Source organism: Lepus europaeus, chromosome 19, assembly GCF_033115175.1.
Source record: "Lepus europaeus isolate LE1 chromosome 19, mLepTim1.pri, whole genome shotgun sequence".
NCBI lineage: Eukaryota > Metazoa > Chordata > Mammalia > Lagomorpha > Leporidae > Lepus > Lepus europaeus.
In genome coordinates this window covers 41,187,547-41,199,964 of record NC_084845.1, presented here as the reverse complement: position 1 = coordinate 41,199,964, position 12,418 = coordinate 41,187,547, and the positions used below count along the sequence as shown (strand labels likewise).

The following is a 12,418-nucleotide window of genomic DNA, read 5'->3' as shown; positions in this document are numbered from 1 at the left end:
TTTGCTTAAGGCCCATGGGCCTTGGTAATTTGCATGTCTGATTTACTCAGAATCCTTTCTTCCTCCTCCTCTCTGGCAAGAAACCACAGACAAATTCCATTGCTATTTCACAACCGCAATGAAGCAAACTGTGCTGCAGTGGTATAGACAGGGAGCTCATCCAGCCTGGCAAACAGGGATAAGGAGCTCAACGGCAGGGTCTCTCCTCCCAGGGCCCTTTTCAAATACTAAATCCACAAAACACAGCATTAGTTTGCTCCAAGCAAATAGTTAATTTGTTCTTTCATTAGAAATCAAAAGGGCAAAATCACACAGCTAAAGTATGGCTTCAGAACCAACACAGACCCCCACCATCCTCTTTCTCCCAAGCATGGGATGTCTAAGCCTTGAAGAATCAACAAATCAATCAATCCATAACAAATATTTATACTGTCTGCAATGACAAAGAGGATATGCATTCATAAAAAGAAAACTAACAATACAGGTAATAAAATTAAAACGTCTTAGTAAACAGTGCTATAAGAACTATGCCGAAAGGAGGGGAAAAAAACCATGTGCCAAAGAGATCGAGGTTATGAAAAGATGAAAGTAAAAAATTAAAAGCTGGTAATAAAGGCAGCAGAGCTAAAAAGTTAGTAAAGGACAAGACATACTCAGATGCTGGTGATTAGATTTTTTTGGCTAAAATTCAGTTTCGCCAGGGGAAAAATGAAAGATGAGGCTAGAATGATAGATTGTACCTTGATTGTGGAAGATCCTGAAAGTCAAGTTAAGTAACCTGGATTCTATCCTGAATGTAATGAGGAACCACAAAGGGCTATTGAGAATGGCAGGAACCCAATGGAAGCATGTTTTTGTTTTTGTTGTTCTGTATTTATAGAAAAGTTGAATTAAAAGAAACCAAAACTGGAAGCCAGGAGTCCAAACAAGAGACTATTGAAAAAGCCCAGGCAGACATGAGCTGGATTTGAACAAGGAGATAGCAATGGAAATGAAAAAGAATCAAGAGTTACAGGGAGGTGGATAGAGCTGAAATTGAACAGCATGTCAAGACAAGGTGATGGGAAAGAAGGACCACACGCAGAAATAAGAAAGTCAATGTCATTAACAACACATCTACTGGGGGACTACTATGGTAGCTATTGTGCTTTTGGAAGTAAAGATGTGTTATCTTAAACACACTAGGGAGAGAGGTTGACAAGATGGACTGGTACTCAGTGCCCTTCCAATTTATTATTGTGCCACCTATGGTGCAGAGGACAGAACAATCAAAAGTACACTCTGAGCTCCTTGCAAATAGGGTTCTAGATTTGAATACCTCTACCAATTCAATGGCTGCAAGTGAGATTTGGAAGGCAGAAGTAAAATGGAGGTCATCATTTTGCTATTTTTTACTTTTTCTGAGGGCAACACAATGATGGAACCACTAGGGTTTTCTACAGCAACATTCCAGGATCTAGCCATAAACCTGGTAGTTATCAAACGTCAGCTGTAATAGTGGTACCTTGCTAATCCAGCTGCAGCTAGAGTTCTATATTCTTATAAATCAACAGTCCCGCAGTGAAGCCTAGTTAGGAAGTCTGCATTCTATATCAGAGTGCTTGGGTTCAAGTCCCAGTTCCAGCTCCACTAGCTTTCTACAGGTGCAGTGATGTCTCACGTAACTGCGATCTGAATACTACTCAGAAGGAAGAACTGGATTCCGATTCTGGTTCTGGCTGTTGTGGGCATCTGGGGAGTAAACCAGCAGATCAGAGTGTGCTCTCTCTCTCCTTCCCTCCCTCTCTCTTTCTCTCTCTCTCTCTCTCTCTGCTCCTCCATCCCCCCATCTCTCTGCTCTCAAAGAAATTACTTTTAAAAAGAAAAAGGAAAACAAAACGCCAAAGAGGAGGAGGGTACTTCTTTTAAAAAATCAATGATAGTTCCAGCAATGGCTTCCTGAGGGGGACAGGCAGGCAACACTGTTCCAGAAGCCCTCCTCTACAGGCTCAGCCTTGAACCCAACATTCTTGTTCCTCCTGAAGACTACACAAACCTCTTTCCCTATCTTACATAGTTCCTATTTCCTGCAACTAAATCTAAACATATAGAATGAGTTTAGGTCAAAACACAACAATCAACTGAAAAGACGGATACATAGTCAAAGAAATAGAAGGAGAACTTGGAAACAAAGCCAGGCCAAGGTGCCTGTACAAATGCAGACATCTCAGACCATACACTACTTTAATCCGTTCTCTAAAATTTTTATACCTCATCTTGTTCATCTTGGAATCAAGGAAGAAAAATCCCTGGAGTGTTCTTGAGTAAGTACAGCAACTTCTCACATAGAGCTAGAGCTTTAAATACAAGGTGGGGGGCCTTCAAAAAGTTCATGGAAAATGTCAGTTATGAAAAAAAATCATCATGGGCCAGCGCTGTGGTTTAACAGGCTAATCCTCCGCCTTGCGGCACCGGCACACCAGGTTCTAGTCCCAGTCGGGGCGCCGGATTCTATCCCGGTTGCCCCTCTTCCAGGCCAGCTCTCTGCTATGGCCTGGGAAGGCAGTGGAGGATGGCCCAAGTGCTTGGGCCCTGTACCCGCATGGGAGACCAGGAGAAGCACCTGGCTCCTGGCTTCGGATCAGCACGGTACGCCGGCCGCAGCGGCCATTGGAGGGTGAACCAACGGCAAAAAGGAAGACCTTTCTCTCTGTCTCTCTCTCTCTCACTATCCACTCTGCCTGTCAAAAAAAAAAAAATCATGGAGTTCCAAAAACACTGCATACTCAAACAAACTTTTCCTTAGTTCCATTTTTCCACAAATTTCCTGAGGTCCTCTCATGTAAGTAACGATATTCGGAAGAGTTCTCATTTCATTTTCATCTGCAGTAGATGACAAAAGGAGTGAGTAGTATAGTCTCGGTTTTGAGAAATGAGAGAACCGGCGCTCAGAGAACAGCAACAGTTTGCCTAAGGCCATAGAGGGTAAGTCCATGCTCCAACCAAAGTATTTCCTGCTTTAAACCTATTTTCCCCTGTTTGGTCTTCTGTCAGTTAATTCTGACTGTGTTCTGAAGTAAATGTTAAAATTGTTGCTGTGGAAATATTAGGAGCCTAAAGAGGGATTGTAAAACCACAAGGAATTAAATGAGGCCTAACTTACAACCATGGAAAAAATAAAAATTCCATGTGTAATTTTCTCCTCCAATTTTAACATAAAATGTGGTGCTTGCGGCGGGCCCACTGTTCCTATGCCACGCTTCCAACACATTCAATTCTGAGCAGCAAGTGTCATCCAATTATTCGGGCAGCTATTCATTTATTTTTCTATCATTCTACGAGTTGGAAAATTAACAGTGTTGTGTTTACAAACCATCACTAGGCCCTGACATAAAAGCTCAAAAATGTTTATATTACACACCCCTCTGGTTTGAAGACACTCAGAAGCAAGTTAATATAAACCTATTCTGAACCAATGCACAGAAAGTAGCCCTGTTAGACAGAGGGTAAGCTTTGACCTTCCCAACTTTTTCCACAGAATGTACAATCCATCACGTACGAAAACATAGTGAAGGTGTGAGGTGTTGGTAAGTACCCCTGTTAGTGAGAAATTCTGCTAATTATTACACCCAATAAGCATAGTTAACAGGCCATAGCCCAGAGGGGCATGTATCAGGGCATTACATGGCTGCCTAGGGTGGAGAGGAATATATTACACTATGCCCTTTACCAATAAAACAATTTCCCTGACACCTCGAAATCCACTCGTCTGGAGCAAGATAAGAGTGTTCCAGGGCTCGGCTGCGTGCGGAGAACGATGCGTCACTGCCACCTAGTGACTTGCGTGTTTTTACTTGCGGAGTTCAAGGCAACTGACGTTATCTCGGACTGGAGCTTGGAAGTGGGCAAAGGAAATCCGGGGAGGAAGAGACCACATTTTGAGGGCTCCTCAAGCTTAAGTATTTGTCTTTGAGAACATACATATATTTCTTGTCTTTTCTTCCCACGTTAGCCTTCCTAAATAACCACAAATTAGGTCTGTCTCAACAGGCAGTCCTCACCAGCTGCTTTCCAGAATTTTTTTTTTTTCCCGATAATTGTCAGGCAGAGAGCCCCTTCAAAATTAAATCCTTTTTTTAAAAAAAAAAAAGTTTATTTATTTCCATCTACTTGAAAGGTACGGTGACAGAGAGAGGCGTGTGTAGGGCAGAGAAAGAGAGAGATCTTGTAGCTACTGGTTCACTCCCCAAAGCCCACAACAGCCAAAGATGGGCCAGGTGAAAACAAGGAGCCTAGATGGCAGGGGCCCAAGCACCTGAGCCATCATCTGCTGCCTCCCAGGATGCATTTGCAGGAAGCTGGATCAGAAGCAAATTAGCAGCAGCTCAAACAGGCACTCCAATTTAGGATGCCGGCGTCTCAAACAGCAGCTTAACCCTCTGTGCCACAAGGCTTGCCACAAAAATAAATCTTAAGTACATTCCAAGGCAAGAAAAGACAATAAAGGGGTGGTAAATTAAGGCTGAATAAAATTAAAGGCTTTGAATCTGTAAGCCAAAGATGAAAACTGACAAACTTTATGTACCATGTTAGCATAAAGCAAATGGTTTTAAAAAAAAAAAAAAAGTAGGAAAACTTACCAAGCTATAGCAAGAAGTATCTGACCATAAAAGATTATGTAATCTCTGAGAAGTTCAATTCCACCCTTCAAATTCAAAGCAATTTTCCTGTAGAGACTGTTTCCAAGCCACTGATTTCTTACATAGCATCAGATAGATACTCAGAATATTCCACACAGATACAGCATATCCCCAAACAGCATCAGTGCTGCCACAGAAAACCTCATCTTTCCGTGCTAATAGTCTGACCAAAAGAGATCCAGTCTACATGACTGCAGAAACAGTAATGAACAAAGCAAAATCACTGCCTCATGGAGTTTACATTCTAATAGATAAGATACACACACACACACACACACAGGAAAGAGCATATCAGAGAATGGTTAAATAATACACACAAAAACAAGACCAGATAAAGTAAGCAGAGAACACCAGCACACAGTGAGATGGAAAATGCTGTTTTAGGGTCATCAGAGAAAGTCTCCTGAGAACACAATATTTACGTAGAGACCTAAGGAAAGCTGGGGAACAAGTATCTAGAGGAAGAACAACCTACAAGAGACAACAGCAAGTACAAAGGTCCTGAGGCAGCAAGCACTTGCCCTGTTTGAAGGACAGGATAACAGCCATTATGGATGGATTAGAAACAAAAAGGATAGAACAGTTAGAGATGATGTAGGGAATAGATCTGGTACAAAGTCAGAAGAGTTATTTTTTTCAATAGCAGATTTATTGACATTTATTGACATAAAATTAATAGACAATTTCTCCCCTTTAAATGTGCAAGTCAGAGTTCAGTTCTGCAATTATCACCAGTACTCTGAACATTTTCATTGCTCCAAAAAGACATGCTATACTCATGAGCAGTCACTCCCCAGATCTCTTTCCTTAGCTCCTGGCAACCACTGGATTAGCCTGTTCTGCATAAGAAATTGTGGAGTACATGGCCTTTTGCCACTGGCTTCTTTGACTTAGCATATGGTTCCAAGGTTCGTCCATCTGACAGCACGTATCAGTGCTTCATCCTTTTTATTGATAAATAATGTTCCATTGCATGGACATACCACTCTTGATCTGTGCATCAGATGAAGGCTATGTGGGCTGATTCCATGTTGGGGCTATGATGACTAATGCTTCTGTGAACATTCATGTCTGAGTTTTAGACATACGTTTGACTTCTTTTAGGTAACAAAGTAGAAATGCTAGATTTTATAGAAACTCCATGTTCAACACCTGAGGAAACATGAGAAAATTTGAAAAGAAGGACATGATGATTTTTCTTTTATAGTATAAAGACTAACTTTGCATACTGTGTAGAGAAATGCAAGGAGAAGAGCAGCAGGGCGACTAGCTTGGAAGAAACTGCAGTGATGCAGGAGAGAGATGCTAGTGGCTTGGAAAAGGACGACAGAAGCAGAGGTGGTGAGAAGTGGTGGGATTCTGAAGACACATGGCAGAGAATCTGCTGATGGAAGAGATGTAGAATAAGAAAGAATCAAAAGATGTCTCTAGGATTCCCGGCCTGAGCAACCTGAAAGATGAAGTGGCTATGTGCTGAGATATAGATGACTACAGGAGAAACAAACACTGTCTCAAAGGACATGTGGATAGTCAGGTCCAAAAGCCAGCAGAATTATACACTCACTTTCCTGACAATGCGAACATTCGTTCCCTCCCCACGCCCATCCTTCTCTGTGAGTTCCCCACATTCCACTTCCAACACTCCCTGCAATGCTGTCAGACACCAGTGCTACACTTCTCAATGACCAGTCGCTTTCAAGGAAGTTGCCATCCTAGCCCTAACGTATAACCAAAGTCCCTTTAGAGCTGTATTGGACAGTTTGCTCTTATAATCAATAAAGGTGATTCCGAGTAGCAGGACTACAGTTAAATGAGTAAATGAGCAAAAAAAAAAAAAAAGAAAAAGAAAAAGAAAAGAAGAGAAAGAAGAACCAAGAGCTACTGCAACTTAAATAACCCTTGACAAGATCCATCATTAAAAATGGCTTTTCAAACTATGTCTCCTAAACACTCATTCAAAAGTGTCTCACGCTGAGGGGAAAGAACTCAGGAAAAGAAAGCCACAGTCCAAGAGGCCAAGAATGACTCAGAAATAGTGATAATCAGAAAAGACAGAGCAGTGCTCCTCTCTGACATCAGCATCTACCAGACCAAGCACCTGGCCTATTAAATGCTCTGCAATTGGGGCCAGCATTGTGACATAGCAAGTTAAGCCTCTGCTTTCGATGCTGACATCCTACATGGGTGCTGATTTGAGATCCAGCTGTTCTGCTTCTGATCCAGCTCCTTGCTAATGCGCCTGGGAAAGCAGGGGAAGATGGCCCAAGTAATTTGGGCCCCTGCACCAATTGGGAGACCTGGAAGAAGCTCTCGGCTCCTGGCTTTGGCATGGCCCAGCCCCTACCAATCTGACCATTTGGGAAGTGAACCACCGGATAGAAGAGATCAATTGATCTCTCTCCCTCCTTCTCTCTCTCTTTTTCACTGTCTCTCCTCTCTAACTCTGCTTTTCAAATAAATAAAAAGGAAATCTTTTTTAAAAAATGCTCTGCAATTCATTTTATTGGATATCACAGAGGCTAATAATTTATTTTAAAAAGGGGAAAAATAGAACAACAACAAAAAATGGCAAGAAGACCTTTGGGGGCAAATATCCAAGAAGAGAAAGTATTTAGTTACCTTCATTACACACCTTTGCAAAGCCATCAAAATGTGTCTGCATATACTAAAATCAACAAGACTGCTTTAAGTCCTTTGTAAGCCAGCCTGCTACTTTTGAAGGCCCCACTCTCAACATCAAAATAAGCATATTAAATTGTATTCACATTGCACATTAAAAAGCTCCCCTGCAATAAAAAAAAAAAATGGTTTTGAGTGGGTTTTAATAATTTTATGTTTGAATTTATTTGGCCTTGAGAAACTCATCTATGATTGACTATGACATCTCAGCAAACACCGGGTGTGCTTGGGAATTCTTGGAAATTAGAAAATCTAACTTATAAATTATTTTCAAATGTAATAACATTTTTTGCATATAAAATCTAGCGACTCAGAAAACAGATATAAGGCTTCATTTTATAAACATTTAATCAAACATTTATTCATTTCAATTCTACATTTTTTCCAGTCTCATACATTTTTATGGACCCCGGAAAAATTCTGTGGCTGAGACTAGAAGCTGCAGCTTTCCTCCTCTTCCTGCGAGTTCTGGCCAATGGAATGCGCACAGAAGTGCTGAGTGCCACTTCCAGATCTGGCCCATAAAGAACTCCTGGACACACTTCTGCATGCTCTTTTCCCCTTCCCACTGGCTGCAATGGAGATAACCTAACGTGACCTTCAAGGCCATGGGGTTGGAGATGGCAGAGCCTCCTTCTGCTTACATCCTTAAGTAAGTGCATGGAGGAAAATGTCCCACCACTCTATTTACCAAATCGTTATTGTTACATAAGCAAGAAACCAGTATTTATTATGTTTACAACATTACACAGTGTTTTGATAAGATTTTTGTCACAGCAGTAACCTACCCTAATATAAACCCTTAGAGGTAGACAAAATACCTATAATGTCTCTTAGGGAAATAGCCATGATTAATAGTTTATTATCCTTCTTTTTTTATTTTTGCAACTGCTAATTATTAATAAAAATAATAGTTAACAGTTATACTACAGTTGCTGAGTCATGAGTCCTGTTCTAAATGCTCCAACAATTACCTCAATGGATCGCCATCAATCAACCTCTAATGGTGGTTACTATAATTATTCCCACTTGACAGATAATGAAACTGAGGTACATAACGATTAAGCAACCTGCTCAAGTTCACCCAACCAGTAAGTGGCAGATCCAGCAGTCAAGCCCAATAGTGTGGCTCTGGCACCCATGCTTTTAACCATCATGCTCTAAATGTCTTGAAAAGAGGTGAAATCTTGAATTCCAAAGTGGCTTTCCTTTTTTTCTCTCTCACAAGAAAGATTAATAGATATAAAAGAATATTCAATAACATTTCCTCAAGTCCGTCACACACATGTTCATTATTAACCTTAAAGAGAACTTGAGATAACTCAGACAGTTCTGATTTGCTCCGATTTCTAACTTCAAAAAGGCATCCACTGCATATGTGGGTAGTAGATGGGTCCAAAAGTCAGTGGAATTATATACTCACTTTCACGAAAATGCAAATGTCTCTGAAAGCAGCTAATAAGTAAATCTGTACTTTTCCAAAGAAGCAAGGATTAACTTCATTGTGGGTTAAATTAGCTGAACATCAGAAAAGGACATCCAAAATAAACAGTCATGTACTGGTGGTAGCCAGGGGTGATGTGACCAAACGCACACTTGGGAAGGAATTCCAAGTGTGGTTGAGAAGGAATTCCGAGTGTGGTCGTGAACATTTTCCTGATTCAAAGTAAACAAAGAAACAAGGCAAGTTTTGACATGGACAAGACATTTGAGATCATAAAAAAGCAGCAGCCTTACCAGCGGGCCACAGAGTCTAGATTAAATGCATATTTCAAATGACTCATAAACCACCCCCACAATGACTCCATGTTCCTGAGCCAAGCAGAGGCCATTTCTCCACTTACAGGATGCCCATCCAGCCCACCTAGGTCCTGCTACACAGAGCTGTCCATCAACAGAAATTGCATGAAGCATTGGATGCCTTTGGCATTATCTTCTCTTCAAATAAGAAACAATTATTTCACCTCCCAACTCAGCCAGAGCTACAACACTCCTCCCCAGCATAGTCTCCCTAAAGGCAGAATTGACCAGCAGTCAGGATTCTGAGTCAGGTGGCATGCACCTCTTCTGTGCCGGGCACTGCACTAGGAATGTTAACATTTACTCTCTCTTTTAACTGCAAAGAATTTAAGACCTGAGTTCTTTCTGGCAGCTAACAAAGACAGGCAGATGTGGAAACGGTCAAAATTCATATGGTTCCTTTTGAGAGTAACCATGTGAAGGATCAAAGGATGTCAGGTACCAAGACCATTTTAGAAAAGACATAAAATAAGCTATGATATTGTAAGTGTGGAAGGAAATCCCAAACGTTGGAGACATCAATCAGTCACTAAGCGTCTACCTAAATATTACACTTTGTGCCCAGGCCTGTGTTGGGAATTGTGGATGACATCAAAGGGGTCTGTACTAACATCACATTAGAGTAGCTACTAATAGCTAATAACATCAATTGGGCATTTACTGTGTGGCAGGCACTTCACTAAGTGCCTGAGGCTATATTAACTCATTTAATCCTCATTTCAACGCTGTGATGAATCCAGCCAGAGCCATCAGACATAGGAGAAAAATACAAGAATCTTACTACAGCAGAAAGTCAAAACATTTTACATGAAATTTTTTAGATGATTTCTGGGAACTCCTTCTATACTTAGGGCAGGGAACAATTTTATCCCACATTATTAACTTGCTCAAGATATCCTCAGAACATGATCTTAGCTTGACTCAAATGTTGCATGCATCATATTACAATAACCACAAGAAATTACTCTGCCTGATGTAACACTAAAATGGAAGAGTCCCATGAGCTTAATAATGGCATGTTTAAAAGAGGCACCTTCCCCCATTTATTTAAAAAAAAAAAATCCATAAAATAAGCCTTGCTCCAAGGTAGCACTGAACAAGAGAGAGAGAAAAAGAGAGAAAGAGAGAGAGAGAAAGTCAGCTTATAGCATCTTAATAGGAAGTTCAATAGCACAAGATTCAACCTGAAACCTACTGATCCTGATAAGGAAATAATTCTAAAGTGTCAAAATTTGTCTTTACATTCATAAAGGACGGAAGACTTCTGAGGTCAGATTAAGGTAATAGGCTGGATTGAGCCATCCATCAGGTAAAATAAATGCTCTGGACAGGGCCGAGACTAAACAGGGCCAAGAATTCCTAAGAAAAACACCACTGATGGTCGTGGAGGTCAGCGCAGAGGCCTGGCCCAGTGGGGAGATGCCCTGTGGCTGTAGTCTAGAAGGCTACCCCACAAATTCTCATCAGACGCTTAATCAATACCATGCCTTAGGACCTGAACTGCTATGATACAATCAATATTGCCTTTATTTTAAGTAACAGGAGGAACAATGAGATTATCTTGTTCCTTACAAGTCTGTCATGGAAAATCTGGCTCATGGTGTGTGTCATCTCCTGCTTTTGCCTGGAAGGGATGCATGTGTCGGGCTTGGAGACAAAATGGCAGCAAAACCCAGGGCGGGAAAGGCGAAGGTTGATACTGCAGTTCAGGAAAGCTGAGGCCTCAAAGTTCACCACAGCCTAAGGAACAACAAGGATTCACGAAGACAGCAGTCCCAAGGCTGACCTGCTGCGGGCCACTGACTGCCAAATTCCTTATCTCAGGTCCTGATCTTCACATTCCCCTTCCCATCAGCCTCCTTGGCAGGCCCTGGGATGCAAACAGACTGGCCAGAGGACAGCACCTTATTTCACCCCAGACCTGTTCAGTCCTCAGTCTCCTAATCTCAGTAAATGTCCATAACCTCGCCACTCAAGCTAAGAGCCTTGTCACCCTCGGTTCTTGGGTTCTTTCAAACCTCTTTATCCAGCCTACAAGTAAGGCCTGCCAGCTCTGCCTCCAAACATGTTCTAAAATCCTTCCACCACCTGAGCCAACCCATCAGCACATCTCTCTCCCTTTTCCTCTGTAATCTATCCTGGCCCTCTGATATTCTCCTCACAGCAGTCTGAGTAATCTCTGTACATGAAAATCAGATCAGGTCATTGCACACATACCTTCCTTACCTTAAAACCCTCCAATGGGGGTGAGCATTTGGCTTAGTGGTTAAGATGCCACTATCCCACACAGGAGGACCTGGGTTCAATTCTCAGCTCTGCTCCTGATGCCGGCTTCCTGATATGGTAGACACTCACTGATGATGGCTCAAGTGACTGGGACTCTGCCACCCATGTGGGAGACCTGGATGAGTCCCTGGCTCCCATGTGTAGCCTGTCCCAACTGGAGTTGCTGCAGGCACTTGGGGAATGAGCCTGTCGATGGACCATGTCTCTCTCTCTCTGTCTCTTCCTCTCAAATGTAAATACATACATACATGCATACTCCCAATGAGCTTACCATCAGACCTGGAATAAAACTTAAATCTTTACCTCTGCCTAAAGGCTCTAGTGTGATCTGGGTTCATTTTTCTCCCTTTGTCTCTCCCTAAGTTCTGGCCACTAACCACCAACACTCCTCCTACATGCAAAGCTTAGCAGCACCTTGGAGCTTTGTCTCTGTGGCAGGAATGAATGAATGTCTTTGTCATCCTTAGGACTTCACATCTACTAAAGTAGTCAGTCCCCTCCAGTCATTACCATACTGCACTGTATCACCATGAGACCTGGTGTTATTTACTACCTTAAGTATGGCTTGCCTCTTCACTAGCTTGCTGCTGCTAACAGAATGTTAACTTCGATGAGGCGAGGGACTTGGGTCTGTCCTCACTGAATCCTCAGAATATAGGCCTCATTTAAAAATCTACAAGATGAATACATGGGTAGCACCTCAAAATCTGGTATGGATACCAACCACACTAAAAACATATGCAATGGAGTCTCCCTTTACCTGCTATGGTCAGAGACAGAATCTGAGGTAAGCCCTTGATTTGCCCTGTATCAGACCAAACATTTCTAACATTTTGCACTTGAAAAGAGTGAGACGTTCATGAAGAGGACAGGGAGAAATAAATTCTCAACTTTGCATATGCTCTCAATTCCAATTCTGAAACACAAATGACAGAAGTTCAGATGATATCTCAAATCACCAGTATCAAATAGTA

At 41.8% G+C, this 12,418-nt stretch overlaps 1 protein-coding gene across 3 annotated transcripts in view; it reads right to left on the bottom strand.

The window, feature by feature from the left end:
* Window positions 1-12,418, bottom strand: part of FTO (FTO alpha-ketoglutarate dependent dioxygenase) — a 413,000-nt gene that overhangs the window by 328,928 nt on the left and 71,654 nt on the right. The window lies entirely within an intron of this gene.